The 17171-nt window shown below is 40.8% G+C and overlaps 1 pseudogene; it reads right to left on the bottom strand.

Moving 5' to 3' along the window:
* Positions 1–6491: 6491 nt before the first annotated feature.
* On the bottom strand, positions 6492–6922 carry LOC143407419 (multiple coagulation factor deficiency protein 2 homolog pseudogene; annotated as a pseudogene).
* Positions 6923–17171: the final 10249 nt, after the last annotated feature.

Here is a 17171-nt window from a genome sequence, read left to right as displayed (position 1 = left end):
GGAGGCTGAGGCAGGATAATCTCAAGTTTGAGGACAGCCTGGGCAACTTAGTCACCCTATCTCAAAGGATAGAAAGGGCTAGGAGGTAGCTTTGTGATAAAGCACCTGGGTTCAATCACCAGTACTGCCAAAAAAAGAAAAAGAAAATGTGCTAAACATAATTGGGCCAGAAATCCTTTGTTTTATGACCCAGGGGTTCTTCTGAATGTCCTTATTTTCTCAGGTCTGCCCTCCCCCACTCCCTACCCACTCTTCTGAGGAGCCACTTTCAGAAACCTTCAGACTTCCTCAGTAGACAGTCAGGAGGGCTGTGACATGCTGAACCTATTTCCTGACATCCTGGTCTTGAGAGCTTCTCCACCATTGCTCCTTTCACATACCCACCCTGCCAGGAGACCAGGGTGCTGCTGTTCTGACCTCACATGCTCCTTGTCCAAACTTGTAGACTTCTCTCATGGATGTTCAGCTCTTGGCATCCTGTGGGAGGTTCTGTGAACTTTGTGGCTTTCCTGTGGCACCAGTGAAGGAGCTTGGGTGACCCCAGTTGCTATTATCTAAGTTCACATGTCAAAGGAAATACCCCCAAGGTGGGGAAGAAAGGCTTGTGTTTCTCTTCACAGCAAGCAGGTTCTGATACTTTGGCAGGTAGGTTTCAGGGCAGTCACTACTATAGGGTGGGCTTCTAGTCAGACCTCTGACTAAGCTCATACTCCACTGAGTCTACCTCCCTCCCCAGGACTTGGTGAACAGTGAGTATTAACATATTGAGCCCATGAACGACACACACGGTCCTCAATATGCAGGCACCTGAGCCTCTGTAGAATGTGGAGCCCCGGGGAAGCACACGGGGGAGAGAGTGGATCAGAAAAGTTGTTAGCATTTGAACTAGGGTCCTCTCTTACCCAGCACTTCCCAGTGGTTGCTCACCTCTTCCCCTGCTCCTGCAACCCTTTATTTAGTTTTTCTAGCAGCCATAGTACATACACAGAGCCAGTTTTTCCCATGTTTCTAATCCATGTAAGGTTTGCCTTTTACACATCAGGCAGAAGCTCAGCAGTTTCTCAACTTCACCCTGTTCTTTAGTTGCCCTCCTCTCTGAGCTTTGAAAAAGAGAGAGATACCCATGTTTCTTGGCTTCCGGAGTTTGTGGTGAGTTGGGATGGGGCCCAAGAAAAATCACTGAGAGGCCTGATTGGGCTCAAGGCCACAGAATAGGTAGATGTGTTGGTCAGTCCCAAGGCTGTGTTGAGAGAAGTGAAAAAGTTTGGTGGCAATGTCCTGGGCAGCACTTGCCACTCAACAAATAAGGATTTCAGTCAGGCTTCGATGAGAGAGGTCTTTGGCAGTCCTGGTGAATTTGTTTTACAATCAAAGCTAACTCTCTCTGGTCCTCCCTGGGTGCAGTATTCTAGTGCAGATTGACATAGGGCCTAAGCCGCCCTCCTAAGAGAAAACTAGCCCCTGTTTAACAGCTTTGTTCCTGCCAGTTCTCTGGTGCAAGAGCTTAGGTATAGAGGCCTAGGTTGAGCTGGTTGACCCCTTAGAAACCAACTTCAATTCTTTGGCCTATTCTCTGAGAGCCCCTGTATAGCACAACCAACCCATTTCCATCCCCATAACTGGAAAGGGGACCAGCATTGCAGTTTGATGGATATTGGGGGAGGAGGAAAGAACTTAGGAAATGAGTGATGAAGATAAAATGCTCTTAGTGGTTTAAAACACTTCTATACATTCTGTTTTTAATTTTTATTACATTTAATTATCTGATAGGTATGTTTTGCTGGGTGGGAGAAAGGAATGGGGCTTGCTTTTGAGAGAAAGTTAAGTCTTGCTTATTATGCAATCAGTACCCCTAGTTTAACCCTGAATATATAGTATTCAACTAAATAAGGAAGTTTTTGAGAAGTAGTTCTCTTTTTGGAAATTTGAATTTGGGAGTATAATAGAATAAATGTTTGTCAGAATATATCAACTGGTTTCCCAAGTTGATAACTTACCCAGTCTCTGTGTGAAAGTAGGTGAGTGTGTGCTTTGGAGGCAGGGAATGAAATACAGGGTTTTTCTGGAGCACTGGAGTAAGGATTTAGGATGGGGGTGGAGAGGGTGGTCACTATTCGTTTTTGCTTCAAGCCCACTCAGGGTTGATTAGAAACTAGATTCCTTAGATTGAACACTAATAAGGTAAGTAGCATGGACCTCATAAGCTGCCCTAGGCCCTGAGTCCCAGTTCTGCAACTTATTTTGACCTTGGGCATACCATCTAATATTTCAAAGTTTTGTTTCTTTATAATATGATTATGATACCTACATTGCATGGTTGTGAAAACAAGCCAAACATTAAGGCAGGTAGAGAGATCGCTCCTTCTTTTTGCTTACCAAGCCCTGTTCTTGGCAAGAAATTTAAAACTTTTTTATTGAAGGAAGCAGAGTGGCTACAGATATTTTAGCAGTCCAAAAGCATGCTTCCCTAGCTTGTGTGAGGCCCTGGGTTCAATCCCCAGAACTACAAAAATAGAAGTGCAGAGGCCAGAACAGGGTCTCGATAACTTATCACCCCCCATTTACCTCAGTGCAACAAGAAACACAATCTTTGTTATTGCTTCTACTAATACATTATTGCTTTAATAGAGATTTGTATCTTTGCTTAAATATTTCACAGGGTACACATTTCCTGGGAAAGGGAGCACATTAAACATTGGAAATACAGATGTGCACTGGGCACAGGCACACACTTATAATCCCAGATGCTTGGGAGGCTAAGGAGGATCACAAGTTCAAAGCCAGCTGCAGCAATTTAGCAACTTGCTAAGTTAAGCAACTTAGCAAGACCCTGTCTCAGAACAAAAAAATTTATCCCCACAGCTGGGGATGTGGCTCAGTGGTTGAGCACTCCTGGGTTCAATCCATGGTACAAAAAAAAAAAACAGAGATGTAAATTGACTTGATTATGCTAAGAAAAGTGCAAGGGAAAAGAGGGTGCCTGGTGTCTGGAAAGGAGGAACACCAGGCATCCACAGGGAACAGAAGATAGGGAGCTTGACTGGAGCAGGAACCAAAGGACTGATGCACAGACCTAGCAGCTATACCAAGGGACAGTTGTCAATGTAGGTACATTCTCATGATATCAGGATATTTGGCCTTCCTATTACAGTAATGAGAGGACATGTCTGATGGCCTCTGGGGCACTCCAATAGTGGTGGGGACTGATGTCTGGGCACAGGGACCTTCCTACCTACCTCCCTCAGTTGAATTAATTATTCAAGAAAGGCCATCCACAAGGGCAGCAGGGAGTGCCCCTCCTTGCTTCCTCTTGATTTGCCCTTAAAGGTTTCCTTCTGACTACTGTTCTAATACACCATCTACTTTGGGACTTGGCAACATTGATAGTTTTCATGTGTGGCTAAAAGAGTTCATCTTACCACTTGAAATCCCAAATCCAGACCCTCCGACAACCCCCTGTGGCAGAGTTTGTGTACTCACAGGACCCAGGGATCTATACCGGCTCGATTGACTTGCTCCTTCACCAGCTTTGGATCAATGAAAGCTGCAAGGACTCTTGCTTTAGTCTAGCAGATTTCTTACATGAGTGAAAACCCCAGAAGGCTCAGGAACCAGGGTGGTGTTTTTTGTTGTTGTTGTTGTTGTTGTTGTTGTTGTTGTTGTTGTTTTTTAAAGAGAGAATTTCAATATTTATTTTTCAGTTTTTGGCAGATACAACATCCTTGTTTGTATGTGGTGCTGAGGATCGAACCTGGGCCACACGCATGCCAGAGGAGCGCTCTACCGCTTGAGCCACATCCCCAGCCCCAAGGGTGGTGTTTTTTTAAACCCATGTTTACTTTAAATTTCATAGTGGACTGAGACATTTGGAATGCCAGCAAAAGCTAAGAAAAACTTGAAAAGCTATTTAGCTTTCCATTAGTAAACTAGAATACTAAAGCCTAACTCATAGGTAGTTATAAGGATTAAATTTGGGGGAAAAAAAGATTAGATTGGATGTAAAGCATCTAAAAAGTGCCTCACACATATATGGTGCATATTGAAATAGATACTAAAACACACCAAAAATATTTCTTCCAGACTGGCATGGCACATGCCTAGTAATCCAGCAATTCAGGAGACTGAGGAAGGAGGATTGTAAGTTAGAGGCCAGCCTAGGCAACTTATGGTGACCCTTTCTCAAAATAAAAAATAGAAAAGGTCTGGGGATGTAGTTCAGGGTAGAGTATACCTGGGTTCAACCCCCCATACTACAAGCAATGAAAAACTTCCCTAAAGTAATATTAACAGCATGCAATAGCAATATAATACTGTTATAATAGGATGTTACTATTACTAAACTATGGTGAAATACACAGCAGGTCCTCTCTGCCTTGGGTTCTGTGTCCCTGGATTCCACCAGCTGTGGATCAAAAATGTACTCAGGCTGTGTTGGTACTGAACATGAACAGTCTGTCCCCTCATCCATACAGTGTATTTACATAATATTTACATTGTAGGTATAAGTTGACATTTTAAAGTATACAGCAGGATGTGCATAGGTTATACATAGCAAGTACAATGCTGTTTTATGTAAAGGACTTGAGCTTCTGTGGGATTTAGTATCTATGGGAGGTCCTGGAATTAATCCCTCACTGATACCAAGAGACAACTGTAGTTTGATTCTATCCAATGGAGATAAAAGTTAGGATTTAGAATAATTAGCTTAGAAAATTCAGAGTGCTTATTAATCAGAGAGGTGTAATTAAGACCAAAAGGTGGGGCCGCTGGAGTTGTAGCTCAGTAGTAGAATGCTTGCCTATCGTGTGAGCCCCTGTGTTCAATCCCCAATTCCAATTCCACTACCAAAAAAAAAAAAAAAAAGAGAGAGACAAATGAGATACCACTTGAACACTAAAATGGCAATATATAAATAACCCAAAAATACCAGGTGTTGGGATTGGCATAACTGGAACTTGTATTTGTTGCTGGTGCAGGTGTGAAATGAAAAACAGCCTGATAAGTTTCTTACAAAATGAAACAACCTTAATATATGACCTAGTAATTCCCTTCCTGCAAGCAAATGTGCCTAGCAGCTTTATTCATAGTAACAGAACTTGGAAACAAACTAGGTGTGTAGCAATTTGATAAACACACTGTGATACATCTGTTCAATGGAATACTACTTAAATACATTAAAAAAGGAGTATATTTTTTGTGTGTGTCCCATCAGTTTTATTGGTCATATATTCAGAATTCATTATATACATCTTTCAGAATAATGAAATATTACAAGAATAGTTTACAAGTCAGCTCTGATTGCACAAAAACTTGACACAGGAAATCAATTTTACAAATAAGTTTTCTTAGAGGAATACCTTAATAAAGAAAATACATCTTATAGCACATTTTTATGTGTTTTCTTTCCCTCATTCAAACATCATTTTGGGTTTTCCATCACAGCATGTCTACCACATCCAACAAACCAAATTACAGTCTGCAGCTGCTTCTCACTTTCAAATACTGAGATTTTCCTTTTCTAATATTTCCTGAAATTTAAGAATTCATCCATTCAGGCTAGAAGAGGGAATTTAAACAACATTCCTTTGAAACAGAACTTGGATCGGGTTAATTACTGGGTTCGATGAATGATCTTTTAACTTCCCACCTAGGCGAGGCCAGCCAATAGTTTAAACCTGCTATACCAAGTCCTTACATTCCAAATAGTCCCAAAATTGCAAAAAGGAAATCCTGGAAACGAGTGAAATACAAATATTAAGATGGCTAAAATATTTGCTATTGATTAGAGAGACGTTTAAATTAAGGTTCCTCTCAAGTTGAAGATGACAGAAAAGAAAGTATAAAGGTGTGGCAGTAGTTGTATAAAATATTGAAAATCTGAAAAGGTTAATTGCTTAGACCAGTGGTCTGTAATTTCCAGAACATGAGAGGATACAGAATCCTTGCCTCTGTAGCCATCTGAACTCAATATCTGACATTCTTCTTCTTGTGGCTTTGATAGGGCCTAACAAATAGCCACTTACCCAGAGCAAGTGATCATGTAGGCCAGAGGAACTTTAGAGACTACTGACCTCCTTTATCTGAAGAGATGGATCCCACTAGGGGAAATGTGGCATTCACTCAATCCCTTCACTGTCCCTGAAAGTGTGTCCACTTGGCAAAGCTTATTGTCTTACTTTTCAGGTGCATGAATTAAGATCAAGAATGAGCATTGTCCTACAGTTAAGTTCCTGAGTGCTCAGCTCCAGTTATTCCATATCCTTAAGAGGATTCTTTCATCAAGCTCTTGTCCATTGAGAGATTTAACAGCACTGAGGGACCACAAAATGTCCCATTTCTCTTCTTTATTTCTCTTTTTCACCCCAGTGTACAAGTGTTTACCAAAATGCTGCAGCAGTAGTTAAAAATGAGTTATTTTATATTACCAAAAGTATTCAATCACATTATGATAGGTCACATTTGAATATAACTTGGAGATAGCCAAATAATATTTATTGCAGTGATTTTGCAAATTCAGCATAGTTAATGTATCCATCATTGTTCTTGTCATCTCTCAAGACACCATCTATTATGTAAATCAGTTCTTTGCTCATTAGTGGCACCTGTTCACTCTCTTCCTCCATATGGACATGATGGCTCTAGAGAGTTCTAAGCCATCAAGTAAATTATTTCCATCATAATCGTGTATTTTGAAATAATGGAGCTGCAGTTCTTGTGGGGACATCTCCGCCTATGGTTTGTTGATGACACCTTCCAGATGCTCCATGATATGCTCTTGGTCATGAACCATGTTCTTATCGAAGCCCAGGCTGCCGGGATGGGGGACATTGGCCCCAGGCTCCTCAGTCCTGGCATCTGAAGCACAAAAAGCCCAGAGCAGGCCATACAGGAAGGGGCCTCTGAGCAGATGCAGGGATCTCATGGTCACCGGTACCTTGATCCTAGGTCCCAGGTCCCAATCCCACCCCGCTGCTGATGCCTGAGCATCTCCCACTGACCCCCCCCCAGAATATTAATTCTTGCGAGAACAATCCTGAGAATTTTGCTGCTGGGTGTGGTGATACAGGCCTATAATCCCAGTGACTCAGGAGGCTGAGGAAAGAGGATCTAGGCTAGTCTGTCTTAAAAATTGGGGGGCGGGGGAGGAAGGGGTTTGGGGCATAGCTTAGAAATAGAGCACCCTGGATTCAATCTTCAGTGGCACCAAAAAAACAAACAAAACAAACCATTTTGAAAGAAGAAGCTGGAGAGAAGACTTATACTTTCTTAGAAAAGACTATATACTTTCCAATTCCATAATATTCTAGAAAAAGTGAACTATAGTCACAGAAGGCAGATCAGGTGTTGCCAGGGACTATAGATGAGGAAGAAGATTGACTAAAGGGTCACATTAGGAATAGTATGTATCTTCATTGTGTTTGTGGTTGTATAACTGCATACAGTTGTTGAATCTCATCAGATTATACACTTAAAATTAATATTTTTGTATGTAAGTAAAAATCTATTTTTGTTTTTTGTTTGCAGTGCTGGGGACCAAACCTAGGGCCTTGCTTGTGCCACGAACATCTGCTACTGAGCCACTAGCCCAATGCTGATTTAAGAAAAACTCTACAAGAGCTGGGCATAGTAGTGCACACCAGTAATCCTAGCAACTTGAGACTTTGAGGCAGGAAGATTGCAAGTTCAAGGCCAGCCTCAGCAACTTCACAAGACTGTCTCTAAGTAAAAATAAAAAGGACTGGGAATATAGCTCAGTGACTATGCACCCCTAGGTTCAATTCCCACTACTAAAAAATAAATTAAAAATAGTTTTAAAAAAGCACAAGGAGATACCATTCCATGAAACATACACAAAGACCACAATTAGATGGCACTAGAATAATTAAAGAGGCTGCAGAGACTAAATAAAATGTACAGCAGTTGAAGCTTGACACATGACTAGTTTGAATTATAAAATGGTTCAGAGCCCTGATCACTAGCCATTTATTACAAGGCTAACGTGTATCCACCTATGACTATAATTTCACTGCTCGGTGCTCTAGTCTCCCTAAATGGGAAAAAAATAGCAATCATATGCCCACCAAAATGTTTTCTGTAACTTGATAAAATCAAACTGAACCAATGCCTCTTAACAGGAGATCAGATAAACTGGGACCGAATACCACAAACTTCTGACTTATCAACAACATGGATGGATGAATCTTTTTTTTTTTTTTTATTTTTTTTTAAATATTTCTTATTTTTGGGGGGTTTTCGGCGGACACAACATCTTTGTTTGTATGTGGTGCTGAGGATCGAACCCGGGCCGCACGCATGCCAGGCGAGCGCGCTACCGCTTGAGCCACATCCCCAGCCCCTGGATGGATGAATCTTAAAAGCAATGAATGACAGAAGCCAGATACAAAAGAGCACATATTGTATGCCTGCATCAAGTTCAAAACCAGAAACTAACCTTTGGGTATTGAAGCCAGAATGACAATTCACTTGGGAATTAATAGTCTAATAAGAAAAGAGGAACCTGGGGGTGGTGGCAGTGCTCCATTCTTGAGGTGGGTGTTGGTCACATGGGCGATGCACTTGTAAAACACATTGAAATGAATATGTGAGACTTGCATATTTTCAGGATAGCATTTTTTTTTAATTGAGGTAAAATTAACATACTTTAAACATCTTAAAGCAAATACTGTGGTATTCATTTTATTCATAGATTGGTAACTACAACTTCTACCTAATACTAGAACATTTTCTTCAATCTGAGAGGAAACCCTGTATCCATTAAATAGTCACTCCTCTTCTCTTCTTCACCTTACCCCTAGCAGCCACCAATCTTCTGTTTCTAGATTTACCTGTCCATATAAATGGAGTCATATAATATGGTTTATTTGTGTCTGGTTTATTTTACTTGGCATATTTTCAAGGTTCATTTACTTTGTGTATCAGCACTTCATTCCTTTTGATGGCTGAATAATATTCCATTGTAGTATATACCACAATTTGTTTATTCACTCATTCACTGATAAACACGTAGGCAATTTCCACCTTTTTTTTAAAAGGGTTTTGCTATGTTGCCCAAGCCAGACTAGAACTCTAAGCTCAAGGGATCCTCCCTGCCTCATCCTCCCATGTAGCTGGAACTGTAGGCATATACCACCGTACCCTGCTAGTTCCACCTTTTTTTGGTTATTGTGAATAGTGCTGCTATGAACCTGTGTGTACATGTATTTGAGTACCTGTCTTCAATTCTTCTGGGTATTCTGTTAGTTTGCTAGAATTACCATAAAAATACCGCAAGTTGAGTGGTTTACAATAGTAGAGAAATGTATTGCTCACAGTTCTGGAAACTAGACACCCAAAATCTAGGTGTTGGCTGGATTGGTTCCTTCTGAGGGCCATGAGGAAGGATCTGTCTTTGGCATTTCTTGTCTTATAGATGAAATATCACACTGATCTCTACCTTCATGTTCACACAGTCATCCTCCTCCCTGTGTGCATGTCTGTGCAATTATTTATTTTTGTCATACTGGGGATTGAACCCAGGATCACTCTACCACTGAACTACATCCACAGCCTTTGTTTTATTTTATTTTGAGAGTATCTCCCTAAGTTACTGAGGCTAACCTTGAACTTACAATCCTCCTGCATCAGCCTCTTGAGTTACTGGAATTACAGGCATGCTCTGCCATATCCACCAGATTTTTCCTCTTATAAGGACATAGTCATAGAGGATTAAGGGCTCACCCTACTCCAGTATTACCTCATCTTAACTAATTTAATTGCAAGGACTTTATTTCCAAAAAGTTCATGTTATGCACAAGTGGGGGACCAGCACATAAATATATTAACTGGGATAGGAGTTGGGGACAAATAATTCAACCCATCACAGGTAGGTATGTGGGAGTGGAGTTCCCAGGTTTATCAGTTCTTTCTTACTCTATGGTGGCACTGGCAGAGTCAGTCTTAGTGTTCAGCTCTGTGGCCATAACCATGATAACCCCTGGAGTGCATGCTCTTTGGCAAAGTAAAACTAAAATTTAAGACACATTTCTCTTTTTTTTTTTTTTTTTTTTTTTTTTGAGGAGGGGAACAGACTCAAAATCAGGATTCAGCCAGGTGTGATGGCATATTTGTTTAATCCAGAGGCTCAGGAGGCTGAGACAGAAGGATCACAAGTTCAAAGCCAGCCTCAGCAATGTCAAGGCACTAAGCAACTCAGTGAGACCCTCTCTCTAAATAAAATACAAAATAGGGCTGGGGATGTGGCTCAGTGGTTGAGTGCCCCTGAGTTCAAATCCCAGTACAAAAAAAAAATCAGGATTTATGGGCCCAGTAAGTGTTAAGAATCTTAATATATCTGATAATATCACAGAGATCAACATCACTAATTATTCTTGCCCACTTTCCCCTACTGGAAGGGAAAAGGCCCAAATCCTTGGAGAGAAAAGAATGTTTTTTCTAGAATCCATCTCTATCCTAAACAAATGAACTTTCTAATGAGCTGTGACATGGACAAGAACTTTGGCATTGACAATCTCATCATGATATATTTCAGAAGTGAAATAGGAGTCATTGAAAGAAATATTATCAATAAAAGTACAGTTCTCTCTGTACAGTGGTTGCTTAAGCAAAACAAATAATCGTGCTTAAGCTATCATGTAGGAGTTTCTATTCTAGATTCAGACATTGTTCTCACTATAGATGCATACACTCATTCTTCCATAAAAATTCCTTCAATGTTGGTGTTGTCCAAAGTTACTGAATGGCGGCTATTATGAAGACAAACAGCAATAAGTGTTGGCGAGGACTTGGGGAAAAAGGTACACTCATACACTGCTGGTGGGATTGCAAATTGGTGCAGCCAATATGGAAAACAGTATGGAGATTTCTTGGAAAATTGGGAATGGAACCACCATTTGATCCAGCTCTCCCTCTCCTCGGTCTATACTCAAAGAACTTAAAAACAGCATACTACAGGGACACAGCCATATTAATGTTGATAGTGAATTTGCTCTTTATACATTTTCTTTCACTGGGAATTATGAAATAGTATGTGTCTGAATAAAAACCTCTGCTAGTTCTCAAGTAGGGTTTCCAATATTATTCTTCAGGTATTTCTGTACATCCCCAAATTGTGGACTTGGAGATGGAGGTGGGTCCCTTGGTTTTATTCTTAACCTCTTATTTGCTCTAGTGAGTATACTTCTGCCTGGGTCTAGCCAAACCACTCGCTTCATTTCTAGCACTAGCTTCACCCATTTGTGGTGCTACAACAGAACACCATGTTCATTTATAAAGAACAGGAGTTTCTTTCTCACTGTTCTAGAGGCTGGAAAGTCCAAGGTCAGGTATAAGGAGGTTTGTCTATCTGGTGAGAGCTGCATTCTTCAGAGGAGAGGAAGACTGTGTCCTCACATGACAGAAAATAGAAGATCAAGAAAATGAAGTCCCTCTGTCAAACCCCTTTAATCCCATTCAGGAGAGAGAAGCCCTCCTGGCCTGATCACCAAGTAAAGGGCCTGTCTCTTACTGTTTCATTTGCAACACTGAATTTTGGAGGGGACACATTGAAATAATAGCAAGTGCTGTACATTACTTTCATATTTTTAGACCTTACTTTTTTTGGGGGGTGCAGGATACTAGGGATTGAACTCCGGGGCACTCAAACACTGAGCCACATCCCCAGCATTATTTTTGTATGTTATTTAGAGACAGGGCCTCAGGTTGCTTAGTACCTTGTTATTGCTGAGGCTGGCTTGTACTCGTGATCCTCCTGCCTCAGCCTCCTGAGCCAATGGGATTACAGGTGTGCACCACTGTACCCACCTAGCTTTTAGATAAATGGAATTATATGGCATGTAGTGTTTTTGTGTCTGGTTTCTTTCACTCCATATTATGATTAGGAGTTTTGTCCAAGTTGTGTCTAATACTTGCAGTTCATTCATTCCTGTCACTATATATAATATAAAATTCCATTGTGTAGATAAAGCACAATTTGCTTTTTCATTCTACTGTCAAGTATTTGAGTAGCTTTTAGTTAGAGCTATTATAAATAATACCACTTGGGGCTGGGGATGTGGCTCAAGCAGTAGCACGCTTGCCTGGCATGCGTGCGGCCCGGGTTTGATCCTCAGCACCATATACAAAGATGTTATGTCCGCCAATAACAAAAAATAAATATTAAAAATTCAAAATAAATAAATAAATAAATAAATAAATAAATAAATAAATAATAATACTTATTGTTTGGTGAGCATAGGTGCACATTTCTGTTTCATTTGTACTTACTTAGGAGTGGAATTTCGAGGTTATAGGATAGGCATATGCCCAACTTTCATAAGTAGGACTGGATCTCTATGGCACCTGTAGCATTTGACACTCCTAGCAGCCATGTATGAAGGTTCCAACAGAAGTGGAGAAACACTTGCATGTTTTGTAATTGTTATGTTTTTAACTTTACTCATGTGTCTATACTTTTAGAATTAAATTACATTCTAGTGGAAGTGTAAGGTTTTCTCATTATGGTTTTATATTGCATTTCCATGACGGCCAGTGGGGGAGATGGGATTTTCCAAAGGTGGCTGCTGCAACTCAGATGCAATTCTATAACTGGCCTTGCCATTAGGAATTAGAATCTAATTTTCCTTCCTTTGAATCTGGGAGGGCATGTGACTCTTCTGACCAATAGAATAGAGTGGAATTGATACTGTGTCCCTTTTGAAACTGGGTCATGGAAGACCAGGTATCTTCTGCCTTATCTATTGCAACATTCAAGCTGGAATCCTAAATTGCCATGTGGTAAGTCCTACCACCCTGAGGCTGCCATGCTTTGAGGAAGCCATGCCACATGCAGAGGCCATGTGAAAACTCCCAGAGAGTGATCTTAGTCTCTGGATTATCTAGTGCTTCCAGAGTTTTCTAGTCCTTAAGCTGGAAGTTATTTGAATTTTCCTAGCTGAGGTCTCAGAATTAGAGAACAAGTCATTCTCACTGTGTCCACTCTAAAGTCCTTATTATTTTAAGTCACTAAGTATCTGGATAGTTCATTATGCCACAATAGCAAAAGTCTAATACAAAGGACTGGTTTTAGGACATAATGCTAGAATGTTAGATCACTGCAGCCCCATTTAATTCCTTCTTGACTTTTGCATCATCAACATACATTTTAATTCTAGATAAATTGCAAGATTAATGAAATGCCACTCTGCTCTTTGGAGGCTCTTCTCAGATTTTCAGTCTCTTGGTCTGTGTAACCACAAAATTTGGAAAATGTCCTGAGTAGACACCTGGCTGTATACTTGAGTTCTCCCAGATTTCTGCCAAAATTTCTTCTAACTCCACTGCCTCCTTGAAATAAAGCCTGCACTTTTCACCTCCTGCTCTCCCCAGAATTGCTAAACATTTTTGGCATGAAAATGCCTATAGTAGTCAGCTAAAAGTTCTTTCTCTTCTGTGCCTTTGACTTTCTAGATCCTTGTTCATCGCACTGTGGTCCCTGGGCCAGATGTCTTGTCATTAACCAGGAGCTTGTTAGAAATGCAGAATTTCAGGCCGACTCCCGTCTTCTTGAATCATTATTTTCCATTTATTGTTAAAAACAATAGAAACAAAGTACTGGTTATAGATTAAAAAAGACACCTAGGTGCATTAAAATCATGGCCACTTATTAAGTGAGGAAATTTACTTATATTATGTTTCATTCTCACAGCAACTCTATTATTTTTGTAAGAGTTGAGAACTGAGGCTTATTCAATGCCTTTCAGAGTCTCACAGAGAGTAAGCAGAAAAGCCAGGATTAAAACTGTGCTATATGACTTCAGGTCCATATAGTCTATGTTCTTTTCTGTTGGAAATACTTTTTTCTTATTCTAAGGAAATTCATTTTTAAAAATAAATAAATAAATAAAAAGGGCCGACTGTGGTGGCGCATGCCTATAATCCCAGCAGCTCTGGTGGCTGAAGCAGGAGGATCGTGAGTTCAAAGCCAGCCTCAGCAATGGTGAGATGCTAAGCAACTCAGTGAGACCCTGTCTCTAAAAGAATTACAAAAAGAGCTGGGGATGTGGCTCAGTGGTTGAGTGCCCCAGAGTTCAATCCCTGGTACCAAAACAAACAAACAAACAAAAACAACAACAAAAAGGTTTAAGACATCAGGAAAGCATAAAAAGAAGAAAGAAAGAAAGAAAGAAAGAAAGAAAGAAAGAAAGAAAGAAAGAAAGAAAAGAATGGTAATGGTAATCTCAGGGACTGGAAGGCTGAGGAAGGAGGATCACAAGTTTGAGGTCAGGTGAGGCAGACCTGTCCCAAAATAGAAAAATTAACAAGAGGGCTGGGGATGTACCTCAGTGATAGAGCACCCCTGGGTTCAATCCCCAGTATTGATAAAGTAAAAGAGAGAGAGAGAGAGAGAGAGAGAGAGAGAGAGAGAGAGAGAGAGAGAGAGAGGAAGGAGGAGGGGGAGGGAGAGGGGGAGAGACACAAGTCATATAATTTATTACCATATTAATTTTGATACATATCCTTCCAAATGTGGTGGGGGGTGTTGGGGGAGGATCAACAGTTGAAATGGTTTTGTAACTTGCTTTTGTTTGTTTCTTTTTTTTTTAAGTTGTTGATGGACTTTATTTTATTTATTTTTATGTGGTGTGCTGAGGATCCGTGGCAGTGCCTCACATGCCAGGAGAGGCTCCAACACTGAGCCACACACCCCAGCCCTGCTTTTGTTTTTTCTTAATGAAACATTGTGAGCATTTGGCTAAAGCCCCTGCTCTTTCCACCAGAGGGCACAGCCTCAGGAGGTCACATGGTGGGAGTATTTCATTTCACTCCCTTTTGGGAAAAAGATAAAAAATGGACCAGTGTTTTCTTTGTAGAAATTGAAGTCAGACACATGATGAAATATTTAGAAAAAAATATTTGATTACTAACAGCCAGTTTCCCCTGCTTGAAGAGTAGAGGAGTTGCCTCAGGTGGAGGACGGAGAGGCCATGGAGCTGGGATCTACTGAAAGAAAATCAGTGTAGCTCACTTAAAATCATGGAGACTCCTGGGACTTCATTCCTGACTCTGACCTTACTAGCTCTCTGACTGGAGAAAATGAAAAAAAAAAAAAAAATTAATCTCTGACCCTATGCATTTCATTCTAAGATATTGGGATAATAATATTATTAACTCTTAAAGTTGACACAGAAATTAGATGAGTTAATATAAGGAAAGTGCTCAGAACAGTGCCTGGCACATAGCAAGACCTCAAGTGTTAGTTCTTCCTCCACTCCTTTTTTTTTTTTTTTTTTTGTGTGTGTGTGTATGTGTGTGTGTCCTGGAGATTGAACCCAGGGCCTTGCATATGCTAATCCTGTGCTTGACCATTGAGCACTGAGCTCTGCCCCCAGTCCTCCGCCTTTCTCCTATTCCTCTTATTCTCCTCGTTTTCCTTCTTCTTCTAGGCAGGTGTGTGTTCCTGAGATAGAGGCTGCGTCCTACACTTCTTCCTCTGATGACTCTGAGGATATGAGAACAGCCTGAGACTTCTAGGCAGGTAGGCCTGAGGTGACTTCAAACTTTTCCACCAGATGCTCCTAGGAGCCCAAGAAGGATGTGGAAGTGGAAGGAGAGGTGGAGGGGGGAGAGGGGGAGGAGGGAGAGAGAGTGCACTAAGAGCTCTTTGGTCAAAATAGGGGTGCAGGGTGAAGCCAGGCAGAGTCAAGGATGTTTCCATTAATGGCAGCATGAGCTAATAGCAACTGAAGACCAGGTTGTGACCCTCACATCCATTAGACACAATGTAATTCATCAGAATTACACCCAACCACAAGGAAAGGAAAAGGCAGATGCCATAGTGTCATGCTCACACTAACTACCTGGAGTTTGCAGAGACTGCACAGGTTAAGGACACAGTCCCCATCAAGACTGCCCTTGCTTCATATACTAACCCCAAGCCACTCACACTTTCAACAGATCGACTACAAATTTGAGGGTACTCATAAACCCATCAAGTTGGATAATAATAGAATGACTCAGAAAAGTTCTGTGATTACTGCTATGATTTAGATGCAGTTTGTCCCCAAGAGATTATATGTTCAAAGTTTGGTCCCCAGTATAACAATATTGAGAGGAGGTAGAACCTTTTTTTTTTTTTTTTTTAAAGAGGGAGAGAGAGAATTTTAATATTTATTTTTTAGTTATCGGCAGACACAACATCTTTGTTTGTATGTGGTGCTGAGGATCAAACCCGGGCCTCACGCATGCCAGGCGAGTGCGCTACAGCTTGAGCCACATCCCCAGCATCAAGAGGAGGTAGAACCTTTAAGATTGGGGATTAGTACAAGGTAATTAGGTCATTGTGGGTGTTCACACAACCTTCAGTAGAGGTTGATACTCGCCTCATGGAGTGAGTTCATTGTTCTTCTTGGAGTGAGTTGTTATAAAAGGGACAGTATGATGGCGGCATTACTTTCTGGCTTCCTATCTCACCATGCAATCTCTCCCTCTCACATGTGTACTCACCATGTGCATGTGCATGTACAAATGTGTAACAACAAATCCTACTATTATGTATAAGATACCAATAAAATATGGGATAAAAACAAAAACAATTAATAGAACAATTGCATTAAATCAGAACCACTTTCAGATCAGGTCAGAATCAGACCAAATACCCCAAAGGGTGTGGCCTTGCTAGTCAAAGAGACCTCAGCCATGTGAAGTAAGATAGAATTTCTGCAGCCCCAGTATCCAATAGGGGCTTTTATTTCATAGATGCCACTCAGGGATACCCTTTTGTTCCCCCTTTCTTTTATCAAAAAGGATGTTAAGATGAAGAGCCCTAGAATCTGAGAAGTGATTGCACAGAGTTTAAGAAAGGAAACAACAGGTGAGAAAGTTCTTAGAAGATCTTCATCAAGGGTGACAGGAAGCCAGGATTTACAATACTTTAATTTATTTATTTATTTGTATGTGGTGCTGAGGATCGAACCCAGTGCCTCATGTGTGCTAGGCAAGGACTCTACCACTGAGCTACAACCCCAGCCCGGGAGCCAGTATTTGAGTCAAAAGTGCACAAGGAAGAGAGACACAAAGAAAGGACATACACAAATTCACTTTACCAGAGTACCGCAATTAAGGTCAGAACCAGTAGACACAGGTGAGACCTGTGGCATCCAAAGGGTGGAACAGTG

This window comes from Callospermophilus lateralis, chromosome 9, assembly GCF_048772815.1.
Source record: "Callospermophilus lateralis isolate mCalLat2 chromosome 9, mCalLat2.hap1, whole genome shotgun sequence".
In the NCBI taxonomy this organism is placed as follows: Eukaryota; Metazoa; Chordata; class Mammalia; order Rodentia; family Sciuridae; genus Callospermophilus; species Callospermophilus lateralis.
This window is presented reverse-complemented; position numbering and strand designations above follow the sequence as displayed.